The 12041-nt window shown below is 38.9% G+C and overlaps 1 protein-coding gene and 1 pseudogene across 3 annotated transcripts in view; one reads left to right on the forward strand and one right to left on the reverse strand.

Moving 5' to 3' along the window:
- The window catches only part of HDHD2 (haloacid dehalogenase like hydrolase domain containing 2), a 46715-nt gene that overhangs the window by 29475 nt on the left and 5199 nt on the right, over positions 1-12041 (reverse strand). The gene's annotated exons all lie outside the window — the stretch shown is intronic.
- Positions 423-707, forward strand: LOC116537323 (annotated as a pseudogene).

A 12041-nucleotide genomic window follows, 5' to 3' on the forward strand; every position in this document is an offset into this window, starting at 1 on the left:
CCATTTTGGAAAAAATTGGTTTTAAAAATTACAAATCCAAAATTTGATCCATAAAACTTTTACAATACTTAAAAAAAAAAAACACTGAAATTAAAGCTATAGGAAGGAAAACACAGAGATATGCCTACTTACTTTCAGGTTTTTTAAAAGAACTCTGGTGAAAAATTCATTTATTTTTCAACATGAGAATAATGTACTTTAAACAATGGGTAAATGAAAGGACTAAGTCATTAGCAAAGTCTTCTTCATCTTTGGTTACGTAAAATGAAAATATTCTAATCGCCCTTCTTTGCTGCTGTATCCTGTAACACAATATGTGGCTCTCCCTCGTCCACCACTGCCACCTCCTCCTCCTGCTGCTCCTGGTGCAGACATGGTACCTTTTTTATGAAGTAGAAGCTGAGGAGACTCAGGCAGTCACCATGGACAACAAAAAGCCCAAGGAAGAAGTCAAAACTGAGAACAACAATCGTATTAATTTGAAGGTGGCAGGGCAGGATGGTTCTGTGGTGCAGTTTAAGATTAAGAGGCATACACCACTTGGTAAACTAATGAAAGACTACTGTGAACGACAGGGATTGTCAGGGAGGCAGATGAGATTCCAATTCGATGGGCAATCAATCAATGAAACAGACACACCTGCACATTTGGAAATGGAGGATGAAGATACAATGGATGTATTCCAGCAGCAGACAGAAAGTGTCTAGCAAAATGGGAACCTATTTCTTTACTCCAGAATTCTGTTCTTATGGACCAAGATTACATTCTTAATCAGAAAACAGCAATTTGATTCCACCACATCCTGCTGACTATAGTTTTCTCTATTCTTTCACTTCCTCCTTCCCCATTCCTTTACTATACATAAAGTAATGGTATAGTTTCACAAGCATATTGCATTTTTTAAAACTAAACAGCCAATAGGTTCATTCTGATTGACATCAGGTAGAGGTGAGATGGGGAAAAATACTAATTCTGTGAAAATACCCTTTCTCCATTAGGGGCATGTTCACTCAGCTATCTTTATATTTCAGGAAGTTATTTTGCTCTGTTTTAACAACAAAAACAACAAAACATAAAAATCCCTGTGTATCTTGTTCAATTGGAGAATTTTAATGTTTTCAATTTATCAATGCAAAACCAAGGACAATTTTATAACTTTTGTGTAGCTGTTACATGTAGGGCAATCTGTCTTTAAGCAGATATAAAAATTACTCTTAAAAAAAAAAAAAAGAATCCCAGATAGTGTTCCTTTCAAGTCAAGCATCTTGATGTTTAAATAACCTTCTTGTTAAAAAAAAGAATAGGGCTGGGTGCAGTGGCTTGGCACTTTTGGGAGGCTGAGGAGGGTGGATCACTTGAGGTCAGGAGTTCAAGACCAGCCAACATGGTGAAGCCGCATCTCTACTAAAAATACAAAAATTAGCTTGGCGTGGTGGCAGGCACCTGCAATCCCAGCTACTCAGAAGGCTGAGGGATGAGAATCTCTTGAACATGAGAGGCAAGGGTTACAGTGAGCTGAGATATCGTGCCATTGCACTCCAGCCTTGGGGACAGCATGAGACTCTGTTTAAAAAAAAAAAAAAAGAAAAAAAAAGAAATCGGATATGTGGCTAAGGAGTTATCAATACTTTCAGATTAAATTTCAAGTTACACAGTAATTTTACAGTAAGGAGATAGTTTTCTTACCTTACAATGTACAACTTTACCTTTCTATATATATATTTTTTTAAATTGCATTATGAGCTGGGTGTGGTGGCTCATGCCTGTAATCCCAGCACTTTGGGAGGCCAAGGTGGGCTGATTGCCTAAGCTCAGGAGTTCGAGAGTAGCCTGGGTAACAGGATGAAACCCCATCTCTACTAAAAATACAAAAACTTAGCCAAGCGTGGTGGTGCACCTATAGTCCCAGCTACTCAGGAGGCTGAGGCATGAGAACAGCTTGAACCCAGTAGGCAGAGGTTGCAGTGAGCCAAGCTCATGCCACTGCACTTCAGCCTGGACGATAGAGTGAGACTCTGTCTCAAAAAAAAAGAAAAAATAAATAAAAGAATTACATTATGAGCTATCTCATATACAGAGTGTAAGATATATATGATTTAAAAGTAATAAGGAGGTAGGTAAGAACAGTATGGAAACTAAAAAGAAGATGGTACTTTAATTTTTAGTTTTTTTAAAAAAATTAAACCATTTATTCAGTCATTTCTTCTTTCCATTTGCTTGTTTTTATAATAAAATATGTTAGACATACAAAAAGATAATCAAAGATGCTTCAGGAACCCCCTTCACCTATTCTTCAGCTTCAGAAATAAAACACAAGATTATCTGGAGTTCTCTGTATACACTCTGCCATCCAATTCCCCCTTATACCCCTGTCCAAGGTAGCCACTCTTAACTATATTTAAAGCTTTGTATTAATATTAATGGTACTCTGTGTACACTTAGCAACTTGCTTTATCAGTCCACATTGTATGTTTGAGATGTTAACAAGTGTAGCTATAGTTCCTTTATTTTCACCCCTCTATGATACTCCATTGTATAAATACATCATGATTTAATTATCTGTCTTCCCAATCATGGACATTCAGGTAATGTTGCATATTTTAATATAATAGAGTGTTTCTATGCACATCCTTGCACCTGTCTCCCAGTAAACACGAGTGTGAGCATTTCTCTCAGGTCTGGCTGGGTCTGAGGGTGTGTGCTCATCTTCTCCCTTACAGGATTTGCTAGGTTGCCCTGTTCATTCCTATCTTCACAGGGCAAATGTTGACTGGGCACCTCCTACATCTCAAGCCCTGGTGTAGAGGCAGAGCTGCAGGAGCCATCTCCTTTAAAGGGTGAAGCACAGGCAAAGGGTCCATGCTCAGCTAGAAAGAAGCTGGGGAGATGTTATGTGAGAAATTATAAAGAATTTGTAGAAAATGTGTGGGAAGAGCTTTCAGGTACCTTGTTGAATCTTATCTTGGGACAGACAGCAGGTGGCTGGAAGATTCTGCCTCCTAGCTAGCTGCCTATGAGACACAATCGAGAGCTCAGGCCTGGCAGTCAGCAAGCCTGGGTGCTGATCCTAGTTCTACCTCAAATTCACTGTGTGACCCTGGCCAAATTACCCTCTCCAGGCCTGTTTCTCCTCAACACATGGAGCAGGGAGGCAGGTGAAGCCTCAATCTTTATCTACTGCCTCCAGCAGATGGAGTCAATGTGCTGCATTATTCTCTAGAGCCTTGATTTTTTTCCCCTTTAACTTGGGCTTGCTAATCCCCACTGGGCCCACCTCCCATGGCTGCCAGCAATACTCTAGATTGTCCAGCGTTACCCTTTGAAATGGATAGGAAGGATGAGCCACTCATTTCTGCTGAGCGGCTGCAACCACCCTGCTCCCATTCCAAGTCAGTGATTTCCAAACACAAGGTATAAATATTTAAAAAAACCAGAGCAAACCCCAGAACTAACGTAAACTGCTGGCAAGCACTGACTACTGATTAGCATGTACAGTGGACATGGACTGGGTATATTGAAGGAAAAAATGTATTTTTCTGCAGGATAGAGCTATCAGCATGGGCTGGGCTAGGGAGGGAAGCAGAGACAAGGAGGCACAGAGATGGGACTCTGGTTGAATCCAAAGGCCCCACCAGCCAGGAAGGAAGGCCCCATGACTGCTCTCCCAGGCTGCTGTAATCGCTATACATGTTCACCAAATCTAAGCTGGGTTTCCACTCACCCAGCTTGAACCTGGGCCCCAACTGAGGGAGATGCAGATGATGTGGAAAGTGGGGCCAGGTAGTAAGGGTCAGACAGGTTCAAGGTTAGCTGAGTGACCTTGGGCAAGTGCATTCAATATCCTAAGCATCCATTTCCTCATCTGTAAAAGAGGAGGAAGGAGGAGGAGGAAGAAGAGAGGGAGGAAGAGGGGGAAGAAGAGGAGGAGAAAGAGGAAGAAGAGGAGAAGGAGGAAGATGAGGAAGAGGAGGAGGGAGAAGAGGAGGAGGAAGAAGAGGAAGACAAGGAGGAAGAGGAGGAAGCAGCAGCAGCAGCAGCATCAGCAGCAGCAGCAGAAAAGGAAGAGGAGGAGTAAGTGTCTTACAGGATTCTGAGCATTCAGTAAGTCAAGGAAAATGCCTAGTAGTGGTTAGCATATAGTTGATAAAAGTTGTGAGACCTCTTCCTCCCTGCTAATCATGATGTGACAGATCCCTCCCCCCAAGTATGGCCTGAGGCCACAAACTACAAGAAAGGAGCCAAAGAGGCATCTGGGAGGAATCTATGGAGACAGAAGAAAGGTAAAACCAGCTCCCATTTTTGGATGCTGTGTGTGTTCTGCACTTCGCAAAGTGCTCTGCAATCTTTATCGCTTCATTCAAACTCCTCAGCAATCCTACACAGTTGAGGAAACAAGCATTGAGAAGTTGCTAAAGTGCCCATGCTTTTTTAGTTTTGACCATGAACCATGTTTGTGTTTTATATGTTCAAATGTAAGTAAACCAGTCTCAAAATGGAAGAAAAACAGAAACAAACTAGCTAGAAAAGCTCTCACATCTAACACTCTGACCCTATTCCTTCAAAAGGATATATTCAAAGAACAAAACAAATTGCAAGGACATCTTGAACTTACTTCATAGGGTAGTTGGTAAAAGTAGCAGTATGACTTCAAAACTATTTTGTGTGTACCACAGAGTTGAGGAAATGAATAAAGATGTTGATGATAAAAAAAAAATCAGGGTTCTCAAGTGGAAGAAAAGAGATGAACACACAGAATAGGAGGAGAGGAAGAACCTGTAGTACTGAATTTAGAACTGGAGGTGTCATTATGAATTCATGATTTAAACAAATATGGGCCGAGCGCATTGGCTAACACCTGTAATCCCAGTACTTAGGGAGGCCGAGGCAGGTGGATCACTTGAGGTCAGGAGTTTGAGACCAGCCTGGCCAACATGGTAAAACCCCGTCTCTACTAAAAATACAAAAATTAGCTGTGCAGTGACAGGCACCAGTAGTCCCAGCTACTTGGGTGGCAGGAAAATCACTTGAACCTAGGAGGTGGAGGTTGTGGTAATCTGAGATTGTGCCACTGCACTCCAGCCTGGACAACAGAGTGAGACTCTGTCTCAAAAATAAATAAATAAATAAATAAATAAATAAAAGTATGTCTTAGCTCTGTCCACTAAAAGAACCAAGATGCAATAACACTCCAAAAGTGCTGAGCACACTAAAATCCACTGAACAAAACCAGGACTGGGGCAGGGAAAGCGTAAGTAGAAGCTGGAATACACTGTTTCAGCAGGTCACAGAAGACACAGGACAGGGACAAAGGAGCCAGCTTGAAGAGATTTCCACTGGCCAAATATGGAGCAATTTGAGCATCAAAATTAAAAAAAAAAAAAAAAAAGTGAGATAAGGTCAGACTGAGCTGAAAAACAAAAGGGACGAGAGAGGATAAAGGCTTTCACAGAAGAATGCCAATTAATAAATGTAGTAAGAATGCTAGAAATAGAAAATCAACATTTTATGACCACTATGGTAATAACTGATATGGGGAAAAATCATCAATGAATGCTAGAACCACTGGATGAAAAACTGTTGTAGAATATTCCTCCAGGCTCAATGAATCACTCACATATTCAGCAGAAAATATTCCTTTACAGTGGAAAAACCTGCCAGATATACCTAAACCAGACGATCAAATTAACACCATTAATAACGGGACAAACTGACACGATGCGCTTCCTGAGAGAGACAATATCACCTCTGTAGGATTCCTACTGAAAATGTTCAACCCAAGTTGAGTCATAAGGAAAAAATCAGGCAATTCAAATTAAAGAAAATTGTACAAAACAATTGGCTGGGGAACTGTATCAAATTAAAGGAGTCTGAAAAGACACAGCAACTAAATGCAATGCATGAGAGTAATATAAAGCCAATGGAGCAAGGATGAACAATTAGTGAGTTTAGGTGAAGAGTATATGGTTTTTACTGCACTATTCTTACAAACTTTCAACATAAAAAGTTTGAGAAAAATAAGTTAATAAGAGGGCTCTTATCAAAGTGGGTAAAAGAAGGATGTTTTCATACCTAATAATAGTGTGATATATAAATACAAAAATGGGCAATGGTTTTTATCCACGGTTCCTGGCTTGTAACTCCCATAGCCTTTGTTGAAGTAAATACAATCTCTCTGACCTTCTCCTGTCCCCCTTTCACCCTGCCCAAAGCAGAACTCTAACCTGATTATAGGTCAAACGACCCTGATTCCAGAGAGGTTCTATCTCATACCCTGGAGGAAGGAATGCTGCAGAGGGGTTAAGAAGAATCCAAACAGGCCTTACTAGGTTTAGATCATACCATTTACATCCAATCACATTTCAAGACAGTTGTGCATGCTTCAGTCATACCTATCCAATGATGTCTCCATTGATAGGGCTCCACTAGAGGCTTTCAGAGAGCTGATCACACGGAGCCTATTGGGAGGGTGAACAAGAATGCATCCATGTGCTGTGAGAGTGGCACACCCAAACTCCATGGGGACAGAAGCTCCTGCTGGGGTTGGACCCTTCCAGACCTTGCCCTATATATCTCTTCATTTGGTTATTTATATCCTTTAAAAAATCCTTTGTAATAAATTGATAAATGTAAGTAAGTGTTTCCCTCAGTTTGGTGAGCTGTGCTAATAAATTCCCCAAAGTGGGTCTTGTGAAAACCTCAACTTGAAGCCAGTCATTAAATAGTTCCACAGGCCAGGACTCATGACTGCTGTCTGAAAATGGAGGAGGCAGTCTTGGAGACTAAGCCCTCAACTTGTGGGATCTGACACTATCTCCAGGTAGACAGTGTTGGAACTGAATTGGAGGACATCCAACTGGTGTCTAATGAAGAAATGATTGCTTGCTTGCTGGTGGGAAAAAAATCCCCACATATTTTGAGGTCACAGAACTCTTCTGTATTGATTGTTGTTGTGTTGGTGTGAAAGCAGAGGAAAACGGTTTGAATGTTTTCTTCAATAATAGTAATAGTTATAAAAAATGAAATTCCATGTATACCTCACTGCCAACTTAAGAATAGAACTAATGGCAATACAGCTGAAGCCTCCTGTAAGAACCTGGTCAGTTAAATTTCCTTCCTCTCTCCTGAAGTAACTGGCACAATGAATTTATGATAATCATTTTCTTTCTTCTTCTTCATATTTTTACCAATTGCTTAGTTTTATCACTTTAGAATGTTTAGAATGTTATAAAAATGAAACTGCAATGTACACATTCTTTCACAATTTTCATGATTTATTTTGCTTAACACTGTATTTCTGAGATTCAGCCATATTGGTGCCTTTCATATTCTACCAAAAGCAAAACCAAAATCCAACTTTTGGGATTCTGACTAGAATTGCATTTAATCTATACAGCAATATCAGGACAAATAAGATCATTATTATAGTGCCGTCCTATCCATCAACATACTATATCTCTCCATTCACATAAGTTTTTTTTAGTTTTATAAATAACTACATAAATGGCTTGCATATATTTGTAGATACAATCCTATCATTGCTATAGTATATTATAGTAAATTATTTTAAATTACCTTTTCTAAGAGTTTGGTGTTGGTATACTAACGTACAGTTGTTTTTTTTTTTTCTTTTGCCTTATATCCTTCAACCATTCCAAACTTTCTTTTTTTGAAACAGGGCCTTGCTCTGTCACCCAGGCTGGAGGGTAGTTGCATAATGACAGCTCACTGCATCCCTCAACTGCCCATGCTGCAGTGATCCTCTCTCATCAGCCTCCCAAGTAGCTGGCGCCATAGGCATGCACCACCACATCTGGCTAATTCTGTAAAGATGGGGTCTCCCTATGTCTCTCAGGCTCAATTGATCCTCCAATTCCCAAGCTCAAGTGATCCTCCCACCTTGGCTTTCCAAAGAGCTGGGATTACAGGTGTGAGTCACCATGCCTGACCCCAAACTTCCTTAATTCTAAAATAAGAAAAAAAGAAATAAAATTGTCACTTGTAGTTGGTAATTATTACATACATAGAAAATTATTGTCTACATAAAGAAAAATTACCAACTGCAAGTGGTATTTCTTTTTCTGTTTTTTTCATTTTCTGTTTTATTATTCTAGTTAGGAACTCCATGACAATTGAAGTAGTGATAGCATGCACTCTTATTCTGTTCTTGATTTGAAAAGGAAAGTTTCCAGTATTTAAACATTAACTAAGCTTGCTGTCGGACTCTGCAGATATTTTACCCAGTTAAGAAAGTTCCCTTCTTTCCCAGTTTGCTAAAAATTTTTGTCATAAATGGCTATTGGATTTTACCTATTACGTCTTCTGTATCCAATGAGATGAGCAGATTTTCCCCCTTAAGCTGTCAATAAGGTCAGTTAATGTTAAGTCAATCCTGTACAAATCCAATGCAGTCCTGATGTATTATCTTTATTTTACTTACTGCTAGATTCAAATACTAAAAGATTAAAAACAGCCTACATGACCATTAACAGGAGGCTACTTTAATAAATTATGATATTTGTCAAGTTTTTCCACATTCAGTATTTTTCCCTTTTCATATTTTATTCTTTGGGGGTGAGTCATTAAAGAGGGTAGGGAGGAACTAAACTCTACCTTCTAAAAATAGGAGTATCCTCATATATTATTTCAAATTCTTCTGTGAGAAAGACATGTTCTCCGTTTATTTACTCAATCATTTATTTATGTAATCGGTATGGGCTCACAGATATTTATTCTATTCTTTGTGCCATAAGCTACTACTATGTCATTAATTTTGTTGCTGAAATTGTTTTAGCTCTGGCCATTGAGAGCTCTTTCAGGTTGGCTCCTGTGCCTCCATCCTTTTGTTTTTTGAGCACTTCTTTGCTTTTGAAACTACATGATGCTCCAGACTCATCTTGTCTTTTCCTGTAAGCTGATAATTGATTACATTTTGATATGGTTTGGCTGTGTTCCCACTCAAATCTCATCTTGAATTGTAGCTCCCATAATCCCCTCTTGTGGGAGGGACCCAGTGGGAGGTAACTGAATCATGGGGGCAGGTTTTCCCCTGCTGTTCTCGTGACAGTGAAGTCTCACAAGATCTGATGGCTTAATAAAGGGCAGTTCCCCACACATGTTCTCTTGCCTGCAACCATGTAAGACGTGCCTTTGCTCCTCCTTTTCCTTCTGCCATGATTGTGAGGCCTCTTCAGTCATGTGGAACTGACAGTCTATTAAACCTCTTTCCTATATAAATTACCCAGTCTTGGGTATGTCCTTATAGCAACATAAGAATGAACTAATATAGACTTTTAGATGATTGGGAAAAAAAATCGAAAGAATTATATGACACATTAAAATAATATGAAATTGAAGTTTTAGTTGCCTAAATAAAAGCTTTTCATCAAAAAAAAGTTCGTAGAAAAAAATTTTCTCTCCTGTTACACAGATATCTATATAACATTCTCAATTCTATTTTTTGGTCTACAAAGTCTTACTATCTGGCCCTTTACAGAAAAAGTTTATTGACCCTGTGCTAGGGGAGGAGATTCCTATTGGAGAAAAGTGGCAAAAACAACAACAACAACAACAACAACGAAAATACCAAAAAAACCCTAAAACCAGCAAGCTAAGCACCCCAATTCTATTTACAGAGACATACACATAACATTATACCCTATATGGTCACAGAATGTGAGCACATATGTTCTCATAAAGAAAAAACTTGTATATGCTTCTATTTAAAAGTGTGAAGGCAAAAGGTGGGCTTTGAGGAGAAAAAAAAATGAGAAAAATATATGTGATTATACAAGAATAAGAGAACAGACCATAAATATTTAAGTAATGAACAAAAAGAACATTACACCTACACAGGATCTTCAAGAGTATCTGGTCTCGAACCACCCCTTGCCCCTCTTTTTACTTACACTGGTTTTACACCTTGGTTGGGAAAATCAAGGTTCAGAGAATGTCTGTGCAGATATTACCTTCTCTTGAGGATGATGGTGCCAAATGAAGAAATTACCAACAAAGATCTATTATTAAATTTGCCTTCTTCTTTTAAAGGTTCAATGTGCCTGACAAACTACTCTTAAGTGAAACAGAATTTACCTCCCTACACACAATGTACCAGACATACCACACAAATATTAAATAGATCTTTGACATGTTATTTATAACACATCTATTATATCAATGCAAATAATTATGTTATTAATAATGTATAAAATTAGACACACAAAAGGAATAAAAATGTAATGAAAAAATTTGAAAGCACGTGTCCAAGAAGCTATTTTTCTTCTAAAAGAAGACTTGGCTGAGTACAGTGTCTCGCACCTGTAATCCCTGCACTTTGGGAGGCTGAGGCAGAAGGACTGCGTGAAGCCATGAGTTTGAGACCAGCTTGGGCAACAAAGTGAGACCCCCATCTCTATAAAAAATAAATAAAAAGTAGCCAAGCATGGTGGCATGTGCCTGTCTATAGTCCCAGCAACTGGGGAGGCTGAGACAGAATGATTGTGTAAGCCCATGGGGCTGCAGTGAGCTATGTGCAGGCAGGGCGATATAGTGAGACTATATATATTATATATATATATATATAATATATATATATATTATATATATATATATATATAATATATATTTCCTCACCACAATAAAGATGCAACTATTCATGATGCTTAAGAAATAATGCAGTGTTCTAGTAAAGTTATTTTTCTAGTTAACTGAAGGTAACTAGAAATGATAAGAAATATTTATTTCAAGTAACTATTAACTCAAAACATTTTTGGATTTTTCTTTAGGAATTACCATCAATGTTGGCATATAAAGCCACACATGAAAATCAGCCTCATTAACCAATGGCTCCATTTTATTTTTAACTCCAAGTGGCATTACTCTCCTTGACTATGCAGCTCATTCAGCAGGCTTTATTCTGACACTTTCTAAATTATATCCACCTTTAAAGCATGTAAATTTTAACCAATAAAAATATCCTAAAGAATATGTGCTAGCTCTGAAGGCAATTCCAAAACAGGAGTCCAAAAATATCTTGAGCAATGTAGAAGTTTATTGTTTCCTACCTTGACTACTTTTAAAGAGTTAACATTCATTGATGAATAAACTCTGGTATGCTATTTTTAAAAACTGCTTTACTCTTGGGCTTCCATAATATACCAGGCTAAGTATCAAATTAACTCTCCAAATAAAACCTGATAGTATTAGATCAAAAAAGCTATACATGTGTGTGCGCACGCGTGTGTGTGTGTGTAAGCCGTAAGAAGCAAGGAAGAAAGAAACTGTTAGATCCGAATAAAAGCAAGAAACTCAGGAGATGAGCAGAACACTGTGGCCTGTTTTGGCTCTAAAGGCACCTGTCATACTATGTGACCCTGAGTTATCTTTTTTCCCCATGGGCCTCTTCAGGGAATAAAGATAAACTCAGAGCCCATCTGAAGAGAGAGATCCTCTGACCTAAAAACTAAGACTTCACTTAAGGGTGAGCCAGAAATAAACCTATCCCAGGCACTCCCTCCCTACCTTGTCTCACTTGACTACAGGAAAATCAACTGCTTTGAAACGTGGCCCAAAGGGGTGGGAGGTAGAAAGTGCTGCAGAGAATCTGAACCATAAGCCAGCACTGGGCCCAATTTGCAGACCAAATTCACATTACCTAAGATAAGCCTCAGAAAAACTTCAAGATTTTAATTAGTATGACCTTGACTAGCAGGTGCTTGGCTACAGCAAATATAAACACTCCCTCAAAATACTAGTTTTCAGCCCAAACAGCAAGAAATCCCATAAATAAAATTAAATAGCCAAGCATGGTGGCATGGGCCTGTAGTCTTAGCTACTTGGGAGGCTAAGGTGGGAGGACTGCTTGGGCTCAGGAGTTCAAGGCTGCAGTGAGCTATGATGGCACCACTGCATTCCAGCTTGGGCAACAAGGCAAGATCCTGTATCCCAAAAAATATCTTGTGGAATTTGATAAGCTGATGCTAAAATGTTTACACCAGTACAAATGGCCAAGCATAGCCAAGACACTTCAGCCAAGACCGAAGAAG

This window comes from Sapajus apella, unplaced genomic scaffold, assembly GCF_009761245.1.
Source record: "Sapajus apella isolate SASKATOON/1434 unplaced genomic scaffold, GSC_monkey_1.0 scaffold109, whole genome shotgun sequence".
In the NCBI taxonomy this organism is placed as follows: Eukaryota; Metazoa; Chordata; class Mammalia; order Primates; family Cebidae; genus Sapajus; species Sapajus apella.